An 18,663-nucleotide genomic window follows, 5' to 3' on the forward strand; every position below is an offset into this window, starting at 1 on the left:
GCAACCGCCAACGAAAGCTTCGGAGTCGGGAGAGGGGTGTGGTAGAAACCAGGGCTTGTAGCAGTGGATTTTCTGCGGGCGCCTGGACTTGACTTGATCTGTTGAGCTTTAACCTGTTGAGCTTTAATCTGTTTCCACAGATCTGAACCCACCTCTCCTCAAGCCCACGCCTACCTGAGACTCTCAGTGGGCTGGATGGAGCACGAAACGGGGGAAGAGAAGTCAGAGGCTGAGGTTGATGCAGTCTCCCATCGTTTTCAGGCATCCTAGTCCCCTCTCCAGCTTCTTCCTCCCTTAAGAAGAAAAAGTAGGCAAGCGCAGCCCTCCCCCACGTGATGTAGTGACACCGCTTTAAAGATGACCAAGAGGACCCTAAACATGCTGGGACATCACATTCTCCTTCTTTAGCCTTGTGAGTTGGAAAGGACCGATTGCACACTCCAATGTATTTGTGAAGATGCGAGTTTTAAGGAGGATTTTAACTACAGGTATTTGGGCTAGGGAAGATTTTTTAAAATCCGAAATTTTGATTTAACTCATGCACTCATCTAGCTCACAGCCTCCATTTTTTGAGGTCATGATGAGATTGGCTGGCGTCCCAAAGACAAACTAGTTGGCTTTCTCTGAAGCTTCCCTTCACACACTGGGATATTACAACCCACAGTGCCTACCCTCTGCCACAGCCATTCTTGGGGAATCCAGACTGCTTACACAGGGTGGGGAGCACTTTCTAAGATTCCCTTCAACTCAGGTTCTAACAGAGCAGCAGCCTCCACGAGGATCCCTGGGCCCTGAGGACAGGTGAGCTTAGAGAACCCCTGGCCCTTTAATCCCTTCCCTATCTCTGCCCCCTGTCATTTTAGAAATCAGGAATAGAAGTCTCCACAGGTATGATTGTTCCCAACTCCCTCGTTTTTGGGTTGAAGTAACAGAGGCTGAGAGATGTGAGAATGCTTGCCCAAGGTGCCCTGGAGAGTGAGTGCAAGGACCAGGATGGGCCTTGGGTCAGGGCCTCCTGCAGTACACAGGAACATGAAAGCTGGTGCCAGACACTCCTGAGCAACCAGATTCTGATCCAAATTATCAAAGCTCAATGGGTTTTCAAAAAGAGCATGAGGTTCAACCACTGCCTGGGATGTTGGGCTCCCATTAGCTCCTTCTCTTTCCCCTTGGTGGTTCCTGAGGGGTCTGGGAGTCGCAGGTCTGGGACTCCATTGGGTTGATACCCTGCTTTCCACTCTGCACTGACCTAATAGCAGTGTTAGCTTTGCTAATAGTGTGTAGGATCCCAGCCACACTGTGCTCACGAAAGGAAGCGACATCCATGGTGCTTTTCAACTTCCATTGATCATTGCTGACACTTAGGATTCTGGGCAGAATGGGAGATCGAGGTCCAATCATGCCTGCGTGGCAGCCCCTGCGCTGGATCCTTCTATCTTCCTCTAGCCTCGGATTCAGCTGAAGCCATGGCAGATAGTAAGCCTCACTCTCTAGCACAGTCCACCCTGCGCAACACACGAGGAACCAGAAAGAGACCTTGGAAGTGGCAGCGGCAGCATCGCCTGACATGCGCTCTGAACTTGCCTCTCTGGAGACCCTCAACGACTCTCTGGGTTGGGGGGGGGGGGTGTTATTCGAGGAGACTGGCAGGAGGAGTGTGCAGGAAAACGTGGGCCTGATCCCAGCCCAGCATAGGAGGTCTGAACTAACCCCAGAGGCATTCATTCATTCATTCACTCACCCACCAATAACTAGCTACATGACCTTGGAAAATTCATCTAATCACTTGGTTTGTTTTCTCGGTGAAATGGGATGTAATCAAAGGTACCTAACTCATAAATTGGTATAAGACTTCATGACAGTTAAAAAAAAAAAAAGCCAAAATGAGAACAGTGGCTGGTATACAATTAATGCTACAGGCTTCGATGTCACTGCATTCCTTCATCCATTCATTTTTTTCATTGCAGTATTTATTGGGATCCTTGTGAGTGTTTGCACCGTAGAGAAAAAAAGAATGCAAGACAACCTTTACTCTCCAAGAAATTTTATCATTAGATGAGAATGAGGATGCCTTGTCACCAGGAAATCCTTTAAGGAGTAGCCCAGAGAGTTAGGATGTGCTGCCTGGCTAGGTCAGGGGTTGCTGCATTTGGAAGGCCTTCTTCATCTTGATGCTCCTGGCGCTATGCACAGGAGCACCTCAGTCTGCAAATTTCACAGCAGGCACGCCATACAATGCTTGTGGGTGTGGTGGGGACTTACTCATGGGAGTTAGAAAGGAAGAAGTTAGTTTTCTGATACTTAGTTTTCTGAAGCTTAAGCAAGTGTCCATGGGCACAGAAGGGAACATTATGTTCCAGCTGTTGAGATTATGTTGGGACAAATAGCACCTGGGGAGTTTTATTAAGTTTTTAACTAATCACAATGAGGGAGGGCCCTCGAAATGGAAACAGGAGATTAACGATTCCTTCGAGGAAAAAGGCACCCTCGGCTTCTTGAGAGCAGGGCTGGACTCTGCTGCATGGTTGGAGAAGCTCTAGCACCTAGCTCAGTGCTTGGCACAGGAAATGCACCCCCAAAAGTGTTTACTGAATAAACGACAAGTATAATTATTGTGGCCCTTGTGGTTATTTATAGCATCCCAGGGTAGGTAGCATTATACACACAGTAGGAGGCTGTGCAACACGACCCAGAAGTACCAGGTAGTAACCCCGGGAGTGGACCTGGAGCTGCGAATCATCTGGTTGAGGACCCATTAGGATCCCCGATGCTAAGGTCATCACAGAGGGGCAAGAGAACTCGTTCACAAGCAGGACTCGATGCAGGCGGCCGAAACTCTGGTCTGCGTACCGTTTGGGTATCGTTGTAGGTGGAAACCAACTGGTAGAGAGGTTGAATGACTCATTCAAGGTCACTTCCCTAGTGGTCAACGTCAAGAACCAGGACAGAAGTCCAAAGCTTTCTGTGCTTTCTCCAGTCCCTCACTTACGCGGGGGTGCGGAGCGCTAAGATCAGCCCGAGCCTCTCTTGGAACACGGAAGAGCACCGCAGAGCGGGTAAGAATGCTAGGCGAGTTGGTCTTAGTGCGTCTGCACCCCGCCGCCTCTCTCTGCGGAGCAAAAGTGTCTGTTTTGCAGAATTCCCTAGCCACCCTCAGTCCCCACTGTCCTCGACCAGAGATTTCCCAGTCTGCAAATTTTAGCCTCGTTTTAATTTGTCGGGGCTGTTTATTTTTGTTTCTCAGAATCCGCGTGACGAGTGCACCCAGCACGTGGTAGAAGCTCAAGAAATGAGCAAGTGAACGAAAGATCAAAAGAATGAACTAATGAGCGAATAGGATCCCCTATCTGGCAGTCCCGACTTGCATCCGTCATCACAATCCGGCCACTGTTGAATTTCACTACCTGCTGAAATGAGGGCCGCGCACGCCTCCAAAGAGGTGTCCCTGAGACTCTACGCAGCCAGGCTCTTCTGGTCTGGGGTGCAGATCTCGCTCCAAGGCCTCCTACCTTCGGGGGTCACAGGGTCTCGCCCCGTTCTCAATGGCTTTGGGTGTAGCAGAGGAAGGTCCTGGGTCTTCCGTGGTCTCGGATCCCCAACCTGCCCGCCGAATATTCATTCAGTTCACGGTCAGCGCGGGCCCCTTGGCCCCGACCTCCCCCAAGCTGATCGCTACGTCAGTCGGTTGCCGGTCGGGAGCGCCCAGGAGATGACTCTTTGAGGCCACTTTGGGTCAGCTGCAGCGATCTAAGCCAGGTCTCCTTTTTCTTGCCTCCATCAGGGACCCTGCAGCCTGTGCTGACTACTCTTCCAGGCCAAGAGCACAGTTTTGTAGCTGAAAAAAATGGGGGTGAAAAGCTATAAAGAAAGAGTCAAACTAAAGACTTGCTGTGTGACACACAATTTTTAAATGGAATGTCACCTGTAATTTGAATTTTCCCATATCCATTGGTCTTCACTCTCCCTTGCTTTGTATGTCCTCACCATTTCTCACTTTTCATTTTTTCCTCTTTGCTCATTGAGTCCTGGGCTTCCTTTCGTCCTGGTACTGTTCAAGATTCCGTTCAGAATTTTAAGAGGAATGGGACTCCCCTGGCTTGGTTCCAGATGACCACCGTGGAGGACATGGAGGACAGAGTGTGTGACCTGAGACAAGGGATGACAGGGCTGCCAGGCAGCTCCAGAGGTGATGGAGGACAGCCTATTAGGTAAAATGTAATGAAAGGCAGAGATTTTTAAAAATTAGAATAGATCTGCATAATTTTTTTTTAAAGCCCACAAAAGTGCCATCCTCCTCAAAAGCATTGCTCAGAGCCAAGGGAGACATGCTGGGGACAGAAGGGCCACTCACAGCCTCGATGTTACTCATCTACATATGTGCACATCATTTGAGCCTCTACTATATGCTGGACCGGTTCTGGGTTAGGGACCGTCAAGGGTCTCCAGCTGAAACGATCCAAAGGTGCTCTGACACGTGCCCTCCAAGCTAAAAGTTTCAGCAAAATCGAAAACTTTCTTTCCCACCTCTTTCCTCTTATTTCTCTTTTGCTTTCCTCATCGCGGAGGAATGGTGGTGAGGAGACCATCCCACCTCCCTGTGTTCTCTCCAGCTAGCTCTCCAACTACGCCTTCCCACTTTCTTCTTCTCAGTTTGTTCAGCAACCCAGAGGCAGTTTTTAGGTTAGGGGCGCATATCTGATACAGGGCACAGTCACAGACAGAGTTCTGGCAAACAGAAGGCTCTCGGTAAGTGGAGATTGTTATTAAACTATTACTACGATGACACTGCGAGTTCATTCTGGCTGGAGAGAGTGTCTATACTCGTTTGAAATCACCTATGGGTGCGTGCAAGTAAAGAACGGAGGAAAGAGACACAAGTCTTTTCCACTCTTTGAACAAGAGGTGAAAGTCTTATATCTCATGTAACCATCACAGCAACTCAGGGCAGAAGATATTATTCTTCCTCTCTTACAGATGGCCATTTTGAGAAGCAGAGGGGTTGGGTAATTTGATCAAGGTACTTGGCGGGTAAGGGGCGTGGCCGAGCCTCTGACAGAAATCTGCCTTTCTTACTCCAATCTCCGAACTAGTGGTCTGCGGGCGATTTTCTAGTCAAGGAGAAAAAAAGTTCAAAGAAATGATTTGTTCTTTTTGACGAATTATTCTGATCATTATTTCAAATATTCACCTTACAATGTTAGTGTAGACCCAACCATAGAGAAATCTATTAAAAGTCATCTCGCTGCATCCCCAGGGAAAGCGCATTCATGGTATGCCCTGTATGGTGTGCCCTGTACGGTATGCAAGGTTCACAGCCGAAGGAAGGGAGGGCCCAAGTGCAAAAACATCTTTAAGCGAACGTCGGTCGCCACGTGCACTTACTGTGTACCTCCCACCCCAAACCTCAGGATAGAAAGACATAAATGGGTCCAGAAGCCACAGAAGCGTTTTCCTCCCTGCTCCTAGTCATCCCTTTCTCTTTCCATTCTCACCTGGCCTCCCCCAGGCCTCGCCTTCTTCCCTCTTTACTCCATTCCCTAACTCCTGCCTCGTAGGCAGCGGTGGGGAGCCGCAGGCTGCGCCCCGAGTCCCAACGCTACTAGGGTGCTGTAACAGTGATGAGGCGGCGTTGCAGTCTGGCTAGGCGCTGCAGCGGGCACCAGCTACGTTTTGCTGTCGGCGGCAGTTACCCGGACGCAAGTTAAGGGGTAGGCGCGCAGAGGCGGTTGGAGGCGGGCGGCCGGCCCCTGACCTCGGAGAGCTGCGCCGAGCAGGGCGGGAAATTTATGGTCTGTGTACACTTTCTGGCTCCAGAGCCCCGCGCACCAGAAGGATGGGGCCCTGCAAGCGCGCCCGAGGCCGCGAGCTGGGGCCGCAGGCTCCACGGCCATGTATAGTGCCCACCCGACTCTGTTCTGCAGCGCTGTGGTCATAAACCTTCCCTTAGAGGGCGCGGCTGTAAACGAAAGTCCGGGCGAGAGGTGGGTGCAGGCCTTGCCGCCCGGACCCTCAGGGATAATTCTGGAAACTTGCACGGAAGCCTGGGTCCCGCCATCTTCCCTGTTGTGGTGGGGTGAGAGGATTGTTTATACTGGCTGTTTGGAATCCCGCGCGGTGGATGCAAGGTGGGATTCCAGCCCAGCGACGCGCTGCGTGGCCGGGAGTGCAGACAGGTCACCGGTCCCCGGGTGTCTGGACCGCGCCGCTTCCTACTGGGCTTACTTCGGGATCTAGACTTCGGCCTCCGTCCTTGCAAGGGCCGAGATTTGATTCCGGTTCGTCGAGGCGGTCTGTAGCAGATAAAGGGCCCATTAAAAAGCTGGACCCTGTGGGCCTTCGGTGCCAGAGGAAGCGAGAAGATGGCTCGGGAGTCAGTCTCGAGGCAGGAGGCCCATTTCGGGTGGAGGCCAGAGGTTTAGCTGCTCGCACTTCATTCCGGTAGTGGTAGTGTTAGCACGAAGCATGTCCACGCTGTTTTCCCCGGCTGGGCTACACCCACACAAAGGAGCTGTAAGTTAAGCTGGGCGGTCAGGGCTACGTAGGTCCCTTTACTCACGTTGTCACCAGAACAGGTGTCACGGAGTGTAACTGCATAACAGCTTAATTTTTAACACCAGTCACGACTTTTCAATCTGTTCTTAGTAATCGTTGTGCCCATATACCAGGCACTGTTTTCACAACCTTTATATGTATTAGCTCATTTGCCTTTTACCAAATCCCAGTTAGGTCATTACTTACATTATCCCCGTTTTACAGATAAGTAAACTGTGGTAAGAGAGTTAAATTAACTTGCCTAAGGACATGCAGTTAGCAAGTGGATTTGGGAATAACTCGCATCTTCTCTGCACGGCCTAGATTACCTAAATCATCTGTAGCACACTGACTTGAGCATCAGGCGTCCCGCAGGCGAGAGTGGGCAGAATTCTCAGAGAACCTCGGGTCAGTTTACCCACTCGCAGACCTTCTTCCGAGGGGGAGCGCGCCCCTGCTCCGGCGGGCGCCGGGAGTAGCTGGCTGTAGGGATCAGCCCAGCGAGGTGGCCGAGTCCATAAACACGGGCCATTTAGCAATTACCCCCAGGGCGTGATAATTGCGCTGGGCAGTAGTGACTGTGAGTCGCTGTGACACTGGCTTCTCGCCGTCTGCTGTCTTTTGATTTACTGTCGCACTGGGTCTCAGCACCCAGTCGCTCAGGGCTGCCAGGGTAAGCGGTGAGGCGCTAGCGCGGGTGCAGCTTCTCTCCGACGCCATCCAGCTCTTCTCGCGGTCCTTACCCTGCATGGGGGTGCAGGGGAGTCGCACTTCAGAAGGTTTTAGCCCCTCTAACTGGGAACGTCCAGAGACTTTTCCCTGGGGTAGGGACGTGGCATTGAGGAGTTGGCGATTGATTTGAAAATAGGAGAAGAGGTAGGATGAAAAGGATCAGGATGGACTATGAAAGCAGAGTGAAAAAAGAAGAAATAGGAACGGGAAGAGGGAAATCATCAAAATAAGTGGAATTTTGAGGCATTTCTCACATTGTTTTAGAGGGCGGGTGGAGTTGACACAACTGCTTTGGGTCTGAGCCATAAATTAGTAGAAGATTTATCCCTCAATCAGGAAAAAGCCATTAAGATATTCTTGGCTTCGTCTGTGGGAAAATAATTTCTTTGATTGAGTTGCCCCAGAAGACCCTGCGAAGCCTTCTCTTCTCCGCCTCCGATGGCCTCCTCTTTCCTGCCTGCCGGAAGGAGGGGAGAAGCGGGAGACTCCAGGGAGAAGAGGCCTTTCCATCTTTTCCAGCATCTTGAATTTCACTTTGCGCGTTTCTTTCTACTTTTTGGTTTGATCTGCCTGCCTTGGGGGCTTGGAACCTCAGAGGGAAATTCCTCCCGCAGCAAGCCGAGCTTGCTGTGGCTGCCCTTCTTCCTTCAGGTCCGCTGTGTTGGAGAGTGGGTCCTCGGCCTCTCGCAGGACACAGCACGTCAAAGGCCTTTGGTCTGTTAACAAGACTACAAACTACCAGGGCGGGGGCGGAGGTGGGGCAGGGAAAGTGGAAAGCCCCTCAAAGTGGGAGGCAGCAGTCCCAGAATAGGGTGACCAGTTGTCCTTCCTGGGCATGGAGGAGCTGAGCTCCCCTTGTTAGTCCTGGACTCAAAGTGTGGTCCCCAGTTCCTTAAGGGTCTTTTCAGAGGGTCCCTGAGGTCAAAACTATTTTCATAATAAAAGGTTGTTGACTTTTTAACAAGTGTACAATGGAGTGTTCCGGAGGCCACATTCGGTGTGGTGATGTCAGGGCTCTGATGGCTTAGGGAATGCGTGTGCATATTGCAGTGTTTTACAAATGTTTTGGTTTTGTATTTTACCACAATAAAAATGCATTTTAAAAATGTGTTTTGGGGCCTGCACAGTGGCTCACGCCTGTAATCCTAGCACTTTGGGAGCCAGATGGATCATCGGAGGTTAAGGGTTTCAACATAGTGAAACTCCATCTCTACTAAAAATACAAAAAAAAAAAAGAAAAAAAAATCTGGGCATGGTGGTGGGCGCCTGTAATCTCAGCTGCTCCATAAGCTGAGGCAGGAACATCACTTGAATGCTGGAGGCAGAGGGTGCAGTGAGCCAAGATCATGCCACTGCACTCCAGCCTGGGCAACAAGAACGAGACTCCGTCTAAAAAAAAAAAAATGCATTTGGTTTTATAGCTCTACCTATCTTATCTGGTTATTCACGTGTAAATTAATTAATATGAAACAAAATGAAAAATGTTATTTCCTCAACCACATCAGCCACATTTCAATTGTTCAATAGCCATATGTGGCTAGTGGCTGTCATATTGGACAGTGCAGACACAGAATACTTCTATTCTCACAGAAACTTCTATAGAACAGCACTAATCCATGCCATAAATATAAATAGATATAACCAAGCAAACAACATTTAGCATCATCAATAATTTTTTTATTATACTTTAAGTACTGGGTTACATGTGCAGAACGTGCAGTTTTGTTACATAGGTATACACGTGCCATGGTGGTTTGCGGCAGCCATCACCTACATTAGGTATTTCTCCTAATGTTATCCCTCCCCTAGCCCCCCACCCCCACAGGCCTCGGTGTGTGATGTTCCCCTCCCTGTGTTCATGTGTTCTCATTGTTCAACTCCCACTTATGAGAGAGAACATGCAGTGTTTGGTTTTCTGATCTTTTGATAGTTTGCTGAGAATGATGGTTTCCAGCTTCATCCATGTCCCTGCAAAGGACATGAACTCATACTTTTTTATGGCTGCATAGTATTCCATGGTGTATATGTGCCACATTTTCTTAATCCAGTCTATCACTGATGGACATTTGGGTTGGTTCCAAGTCTTTGCTATTGTGAATAGTGCCGCAATAAACATACGTGTGCATGTGTCTTTATTGTAGAATTATTTATAATCCTTTGGGTATGTACCCAGTAATGGGATTGCTGGGTCAAATGGTATTTCAAGTTCTAGATACTTGAGGAATCACCACACTTTCTTCCACAATGGTTGAACTAATTTACACTCACACCAACAGTATAAAAGGGTTCCTATTTCTCCACAACCTCTCCAGCATCTGTTGTTTCCTGACTTTTCAATGATCGCCATTCTAACTGCCGTGAGATGGCATCCCATTGTGGTTTTGATTTGCATTTATCTAATGACCAGTGAGAATGAGCATTTTTTCATATGTCTCTTGGCTGCATAAATATCTTCTTTTGAGAAGTGTCTGTTCATATCCTTTGCCCATTTTATGATGGGGTTGTTTGCTTTTTTCTTGTAAATTTGTTTAAGTTCTTTGTAGATTCTGGATATTAGCCCTTTGTCATATGGATAGATTACAAAAATTTTCTTCCATTCTGTAGGTTGCCTATTCACTCTGATGATAGTTTCTTTTGCTGTGCAGAAGCTCTTTAGTTTAATTAGATCCCATTTGTCAATTTTGGCTTTTGTTGCCATTGCTTTTGGTGTTTTAGACATGAAGTCTTTGCCCATGCCTATGTCCTGAATGATATTGCCTAGGTTTTCTTCCAGGATTTTTATGGTCCTAGGTCTTACATTTAAGTCTTTGATCCATCTTGAGTTGATTTTTGTATAAGGTGTAAGGAAGGGGTCCAGTTTCAGTTATCTGCATATGGCTAGCTGGTTCTCCCAACACCGTTTATTACATAGGGAATCTTTTCCCCATTGCTTGTGTGTGTCAGGTTTGTCAAAGATCAGATGGTGGTAGATGTGTGGTGTTATTTCTGAGACCTCCATTCTGTTCCTTTGGTCTATATATCTGTTTTGGTACCAGTACCATGGCTGTTTTGGTTACTGTGGCCTTGTTGTAAAGTTTGAAGCCAGGTAGCATGATGCCTCCAGATTTGTTCTTCTTGCCCAGATTGTCTTGGCAATGCGGGCTCTTTTTTGGTTCCATATGAAGTTTGAAGTAGTTTTTTCCAATTCTGTGAAAAAAGTCAGTGGTAGCTTGATGGGGATAGCATTGAATCTATAAATTACTTTGGGCAGTAAGGCCATTTTCACGATATTGATTCTTCCTATCCATGAGCAAGGAATGTTTTTCCATCTGTTTGTGTCCTCTGTTATTTACTTGAGCAGTGGTTTGTAGTTCTCCTTGAAGAAGTCATTCACATCCCTTGTAAGTTTTATTCCTAGATATTTTATTCTCTTAGTAGCAATTGTGAATGGGAGTTCACTCATGATTTGGCTTTCTGTCTATTATTGGTGTATAGGAATGCCTGTGATTTTTGCACATTGATTTTGTATCCTGAGACTTTGCTGAAGTTGCTTATCAGCTTAAGGAGATTTGGGGCTCAGATGATGGGGTTTTCTAAATATATAATCATGTTATCTGCAAACAGAAACAATTTGACTTCCTCTCCTCCTGTTTGAATACCCTTTATTGCCTTCTCTTGCCTGATTGCCCTGGCCAGAACTTCCAATACTATGTTGAATAGGTGTGGTGAGAGAGGGCATCCTTGTCTTGTGCCGGTTTTCAAAGGGAATGCTTCCAGTTTTTGCCCATTCAATATGATATTGGCTGTGGTTTTGTCATAAATAGCTCTTATTATGTTCAGATACGTTCCATTGATACCTAGTTTATTGAGAGTTTTTAGTATGAAAGGCTGTTTAATTTTATCAAAGGCCTTTTCTGCATCTATTGAGATAATCATGTGGTTTTTGTCATTGGTTCTGTTTATGTGATGGATTACATTTATTGATTTGCATATGGTGAACCAGCCTTGCATCCCAGAGAGGAAGCCAACTTGATGGTGGTGGATAAGCTTTTTGATGTGCTGCTGGATTCGGTTTGCCAGTATTTTATTGAGGATTTCGCATCGATGTTCATCAGGGATATTGGCCTAAAATTCTCTCTCTCTCTTTTTTTTTTTTTTGTTGTGTCTCTGCCAGGTTTGGTATCAGGATGATGCTGGCCTCATAAACTGAGTTAGGGAGGGTTCCTTCTTTTTCTATTGATCAGAATAGTTTCAGAAGCAATGGTACCAGTTCCTCTTTGTACCTCTGGCAGCATTTGACTGTGAATCCATCTGGTCCTGGACTTTTTTTGGTTGGTAGGCTGTTAATTATTGCCTCGATTTCAGAATCTGTTATTGGTCTATTCAGAAATTCAACCTATTCCTGGTTTTGTCTTGGGAGGGTGTGTATGTCCAGGAATTTATCCATTTATTCTAGATTTTCTAGTTTATTTGCGTAGAGGTGTTTATAACATTTTCTGATGGTAGTTTGTATTTCTGTGGGGTCAGTGGTGATATCCCATTTATCATCTTTTATTGTGTCTATTTGATTCTCCTCGCTTTTCTTCTTTATTATTCTTGCTAGCAGTCCATTTTGTTGATCTTTTCAACAAACCAACTCCTGGGATTCATTGATTTTTTGAATGGTTTTTCGTGTCTCTATCTCCTTCAGTTCTGCTCTGATCTTAGTTATTTCTTATCTTCTGTTAGCTTTGGAATTTGTTTGCTCTTGCTTCTCTAGTTTTTTTAGTTGTGATGTTAGGGTGTTGATTTTAGATCTCTCCTGCTTTCTCTTGTGGGCATTTAGTGCCATAGATTTCCCTCTACACCCAGCTTTAAATGTGTCCCAGAAATTCTGGTACATTGTGTCTTTGTTCTCATTGGTTTCAAAGAACATCTTTACTTCTGCCTTCATTTCATTATTTACCCAGTAGTCATTTAGGAGCACTTTGTTCAGTTTCCATGTAGTTGTGCAGTTTTGAGTGAGATTCTTAACCCTGGATTCTAATTTGATTACACTGTGGTCTGAGAGACAGTTTGATGTGATTTCTGTTCTTTTGCATTTGCTGAGGAGTGTTTTACTTCCAATTATGTGGTCAATTGTAGAATAAGTGCGATGTAGCATCCTCAGTAATTTTTAAGATTGTTTGAGATTCTTGCCTTAGAACATTCTCTAGATTGTGCTCTTGACTAAGGCATTGGAACTAGAGAGGCTAAATATGTGTCTGGACTCTGTACTTGCTAAATATGTGTCGGGACTCTGCACTTGCTAGTTTCATAATCTTGGGCCACTTTTTAAATTCTGAGCTTCAGTTCCTGCTTCTGTAAAATGTGTGTAATGGTTCCTGATCATAAACTAGAGAGAGGCAACAGAGCTTCTTGGGAAGAGTATGAACTTTGGGGAGAAATTGAATAAGCGTTTATCTCAGCTCAGCCCAGATGACCCTGGGCTAGTTTAACAACCTCTCCATGGCTCTGCTACCTTATCAGTGAATTGGAAATATAATAAGAGTAATAATAATGGTAATATCTCCCTCAGGTTTGTTATGAAGGGTAAATCAAATAAGTGAAAATCACTTAAGAAATAGTAACTGGCATATTGTAACTACTACTATATGTGTTAGATATTATTACTATCTAAAGTGTAAACCTTACTGGGCAACAATAAAATTTAATTCCCCTCCCCTTTCAGTAGTATCTATATCTACATCTATATACATATCAATATATATAGTAGTCAAATATACATCACATAAAATGTACCAGCTAAATAAGTTTTAAGTTTACAGTGCAGTATTGTTAAGTATTGGTTGTATTGTTGTGTAACTAACATCCAGAGCTTCTTTCATTTTGCAAAACTGAAACTCTTTACCCATTTAACAACTCCCTCCATCAGGAATATTTTTATGTTGATGTGAATCAGACTCCAAGCTTTAGATCAGAAGTATTTGACTAAGCATTAACCATTCCAGCTAAGAGATCAGTGTTCGTCATTCAAAATAGCTGAGGTGGTTGGGAGAGGACAGCCAGTATTCCCCAAATGTAATCAGGTTCCAATGAATATACAATTACCATTTATTCCTCTTCTTTCCCCACTGTGAATCCTAACAGCTCCTCCTCACCAAGCAGTGAGTACACCCTTGGATTCCCCAAACGGTTGCTGATTATGGGTCTAGAGAGTCAATGATGGCTGGCAAGTTAGGTCACTGAGTCTTTGAAATGATGTTTTCTGAGAAATGCCTGAAATGTTGATGGTACAATAGCAGATAAAAATAAACTCAAGATTAGTGTCTGGTTGCATAGAAAGTCTTGGTGATGGTGAGTAATCAGGAGGACAAAAATCAGAACAAGTCATCAAGGCTCCTCACTTAGCAATTCTTTTTGTAAGGCAAGCAGGAGGAGAGAAAAAAAAATCCCCTAAATAACAGTAGTCACTAAAAAAACATTAAGTGCTTCTTTTTGGTAGAGTTTATCCCTCTCCAAGGATGTATTTTCCTGTAACTTTTCCTATAGGTGGATTTTGAAATGGAGACTATTAAATAAATACAACGGCCGTACTGCATACGATGCTTTCAGATGCAAGTAAAAGAAAACCCAACTGAAGATGGCCTACCCAATACAGAAAATTATTGTATTGTATGATTGAAAAAAATGAAGTGGTGGAGTAAGTTTCATGCATGGTTGGATCGAAGTTCTGTCTGTTTTCTGTGGGGTTCTTACCCCTGCAATGTTCTCTGCATCTATTTTATTCTCAGCCTGGCCTCCTTCCTGGTGTCAAGGTCTCACTCCTGTGCATACTGTACCATCTAGAATAAAAAGCTGACTGTAAACCTGGAATATCTAGAAAAAGGCCCAATTGGATTGGTGTAGTTCACTACTTTTCCTTGCTGCAGTCATTACAGGCAGGGGAATAAAACACCTCGATTGCCTTAATCTCAGTTGCCTGTTCACTCCTGACCACAGAAATCCCTGGAAGGACATTGGGAGCTTATCTGGAAAGGAGAACAGGGAATGGAAACTGAAGATGCAATGCAGGAGTCCACTACAGTATGTATCTTCATTTAGCGCACGGTTAAGGTGTAATTTTATTTTTCATGATTAGATCACTTACTTTTGTCACCTTATCATGAAGCTGTATGCTGCATGGGCACTGGAGACAGTGCTTGACCACAGCTGGAAGAGCACACAATTGGAGACATCTTTCTAGTCCTGAGATGATGGCTTTTTTTCACATCATTAACACTGTTCCTCTTGTGAACAACCCCCATGTTTTTTTCTTAACTTACACAATTTGTGACTCATCTAATTCATCTTGGATATTTGTTAGAATCCAGATTCTTACTGCTTCCCTAGTAGGTTCTGATTTGACAAGTCTTGGATGAGGTGATGACTGGATATTTCGATGTTTGGCAAGGTATTCAGGTGATTCCTATTATCAAGCCAGTTTAGGAAATAGTAAACTCTAATTGATCATGCTTTTTAGTGCTGGCTGCTAGGGAACTTAGAGTGGAAGCTGCAGGCTAATTCTTGAAAAGTGTTCAGGCCTGTATGGCATGAATTATGGATACTAATAATTGTTGTGGCTTCATATTTTTTTATCTTTATTTTCTTTTTCTTCTGCATTTTCTCATTAGGCACAATTTTATTGTCTCGTTAAAAAATATGCTATCTTACATTCTTTTTGGAAAGAAATAGAATATCTCAGGATTCCAGCACAAAACAGAAGCCACACTCAGTGAGGATTTTTGAATAGACTTTTTCATAAAGGACTATTTACAGAGGTGTGGGAACCAACAAGAGATGTTGCCATGAGCAACAGCAGGCTGGAGAGGTTTATTAGTTTCCTAGGCTGCTGTCACAAATTGACACAGACTTAGTGACTTAAAACAACAGAAATGTATTCGCTTATAGCTTGGGAGACCAGAAATCCAAAGTGAGTTTCCGTGGGTTAAAGTCAAGGTGTTGGCCTGGCTGGTTCCTTCTGGAGGCTCCGATGGAGACTGTTCTTTGCTTTTTCAGCCTCTGGTTGCTGCTGGCATTCCTTCGTTTGTGTTTGTGTCACTACATTCTCTGCTTCTCTGGTCACATGGACTCTTCTTCTGCATCCAGTTTTCCTCTGTCTTCCTCTCATAAGCATGCGTGTGGTAGCATTTAGCGTCCACCCAGGCAATCTAGATTAATCTCTCATCTCAAGCTCCTTAACTGAATCACATCTGCAAGTCCTTTTTGTCATATAAGGCAACATTCACAGGTGCTGGAGATCAGGAGCTGGCTATCTTTGGGTGCCATTATTCAGCCTCCCACAGGAGGAATGTTGCTGCTGAATCCTGGAGCTGAGGTTGAGGCAGAGAAGGCACCCAGCTGTGGCTGTGGGTAGAGGGCACAGCCACTGCCATAATGGTGCCCCTTATCACCTTAGGGAGGGAGCAGGAGGAAGAAATATGCTCCTTCCTCAGCCACCTCCCACCACCTGCTCCAATCTCCTGCCGGTGCATCCCATCAGCTAAAGCAGAAGATGAGATCCACTGAAGTCAACCCCCTGGGTACAGCGTAGGTCAGAAAAGAGCAAAGAATGGATCTAAAGGAAAGCCAGTATGCGAATGGGCATAAATACCAGACCACAGTCGAGCTGTGGTCATGATTACAGTCCTGGGCTCTGAGCAGTGTTTCTCAGAGGAGCATCCAGTGCTAGAGTTGGCTGCTTGGTACACAGACACATGCTCCAGAGTTTTCATGGCATCTTGGGTCTGGGCCCTTCCAGTTAGGAGGAGACAGCCTGAGAGATTGGAGGCCGAGTTTCAGTCCAGGTTTTGGGTTTCTCTTTGTTATCCCCAGTGCCCCAGTCTATGGTGGAAAAAGGCTATTTTGTTGATGCTAAAGGGAATGAGCAGTAATAAGATCCCAGGCTTTCAGGAAACTACACTCTGAAATCAGCACCAGCTCTTTCTGTCAGAAGTTTCCATTCCCAGGAAATTACACTGGGAATGTACACTTCTTCAGGAAACCCATGCTGTTCTTGAGGCAAGTGGAATTGTGATATCTTGCATGCCATAGCTGCCATCTCCCTATAGAAATTTTAAAAGGGAGCTTGCATCAGCAAGGGACAGGGATCCGACCGTGGTAGTGCTGGTGAGCCCAAGGGCTGCAGGCCCAGTCTCTGTCCCGAAGCTTTGGTCCACTGAGTCCACAGCTTTTCTTCCTCTCTGGCACTTCCTAACATGCACCCCCTCCCTTCCTCTCCTAGGGCCACCTATCAGCCATGCCTGCAGCCATCAATTCAGCCCTTTATCTCCTCCTCCCCCATATCTCTCCCAGTTGAGACTTGATAGGCCATTCCTGGCAAACCCAGCTGGGATTAACATCAGGTGTTTTGGGAAGTGCCCATGTCCAAATTCCTGCCTTCTAATGATTGCCCTGATTTTTTTAAATAGACATTTGAAACTAAAGACAAAACCAGCTGCTTCTTGAGAGCAAAAAAGCAAAACATGAAAAGAATCTCCCATATAACTCCCTCCCCCTAAAGCTCAAACCAATAAAATGAATCCAGCCAATAATTCAATCTTCCTGCCTTGTTCACTGTGACTAAAGCAGACAGAAGCAGCACAGCAGGGACCCCTCATTGACGAGGAATGTATCATTAGTAATTTTATTAGCTTTAATATAGCCAACAGGGGCTACTGATAGTTTCGGTATTCTTTTCCTGAGGGATTCCCCCCCTCCAAAGGACAAATGCTCTACAGCCCTGACATTTAATTGCCTTTATACTTTAGTGTAGCTTGGTTGAATGAAAAACTTTTCAAAATTCCATCACTGAAAAAGGATTCCACAATTTGTAATATATATAAATTTGCCACTTGTACTTTTCTTTTACAAATTTCTCAGTGCTTAGAAGCATACCTACTATAGTTATTATAATAATTCTGGGCAGGGAGACACTCATTTGTCATGGTTGAAAGCAATTTATTTTCAGTGGGAATGCTTTAAAATGTTTTGTTTGGACAGAAATGGCCATCCATTAATTGGTAATTTAAGCAAGTTACTCAAAGTCAGGCAATTAGGTTAATGAGAAGTTGGCCTTTCAAGTTGAATAGGAGCAGGGATGACCTCACCACTCCTTAAGAAGACATCAAATCAATTTGGTGTAAAAGGTAGAGGGACTGAGTCCCCTCCTCCAGTTTCAAGGAAAGATCATGCACACGCATATTTAGCTCCAAGCATGGAAATTAGATGGTGGGCCCCTCAGGCTTTCTGGCAACCACCCCTCTACTATCGAGGAAGAAGCAACAGCTGCCCCAGCTATATCACAGGGAAAGATGACAGCCTGGATTAGGCCATGCATGGAGGCCAGAAACCGTTGAGGGAGCAACTCCAGAGAGACATGACAGAACCACAGACACATGGAGTGCCCCAAATTGAAGCAGATGGAATTGCTGATAAATGAGTTGAAATGGTAGAGGTCCCTACAGTGGATTTACTTGAGAGCTACTCCATGGAGGGGCAATTTCAGGGGGGCCCGGCTGCCTTTAGATGTTAATCAGAGGTATTCATATGTTCTGTCATTCACCTTTCAAAGGAAGGTGTCAAATGTCTTGATGAAATGCCTCCTGTGCTTACCTAGACACGGGGAATCAGCCACTCTGTTGACAAATGACTCAGGGCAAATCAATAGAATGAGGGTCAGGCTTGGCTAGACTCATGGTCAGAGGGCAAGAGTAATTATGTCATAAGAAGTCTATGGGGCAGAACCCAGCCAAGGCCATGGTCCACTTTTGAAGGTAAAATCTGGAATCAAGGGATTGTTATAAGGGATGGGAGTATAGGGGTGAAGAATTCAAAAGGACCAGACTCTGTTATAGCAGCCAGCTCTTGCCAAATCCACTTATTGCAACAGTCCCACCACCATGTATAGATGCCTGGGTGTAGTAAGTAGCAGAACTGCCTAATACCATCAGTGCCTGCAAAATACAAGTGATCTAGCAGTGTGGGAGGTTTCCTGGGAGAAATGGGCCACCTAGGTCATGCTTAGCTGCAGGGAGGGGCAAGCCCTGTGGAGAAACAGATGATGGGTGAGTTCACATTATTAAATAACTGGGCTGAATTTAAGGAGGAGGGAAAAATATTACTGCAGAAACCAGGTTGATTTTGAAGTCTGCTACTGGCAGTTGCCGCATGCCTGTGACGTCTCTCATGCACCTCAGAATAGACTCTCCCCTCTGGAAGGCACCATTGTGCATCCTCTAGATTTGGGGAGATAGATTTCTTTATGTTGCTGATAGGAGGAGGAAGAAGAAGCTGCTGTGAGGGAGGAGGTAGTTACTTTGGCAGGCGGCTGATGCTAGAAATGCCTGGGGCCATGTACAAATAGTTGGCTGGTGCTGCCAGGCCCTCCATTGTGGGTTACTC

The sequence above is a fragment of the Gorilla gorilla genome, chromosome 1 (genome assembly GCF_029281585.2).
Source record: "Gorilla gorilla gorilla isolate KB3781 chromosome 1, NHGRI_mGorGor1-v2.1_pri, whole genome shotgun sequence".
Lineage (NCBI taxonomy): Eukaryota > Metazoa > Chordata > Mammalia > Primates > Hominidae > Gorilla > Gorilla gorilla.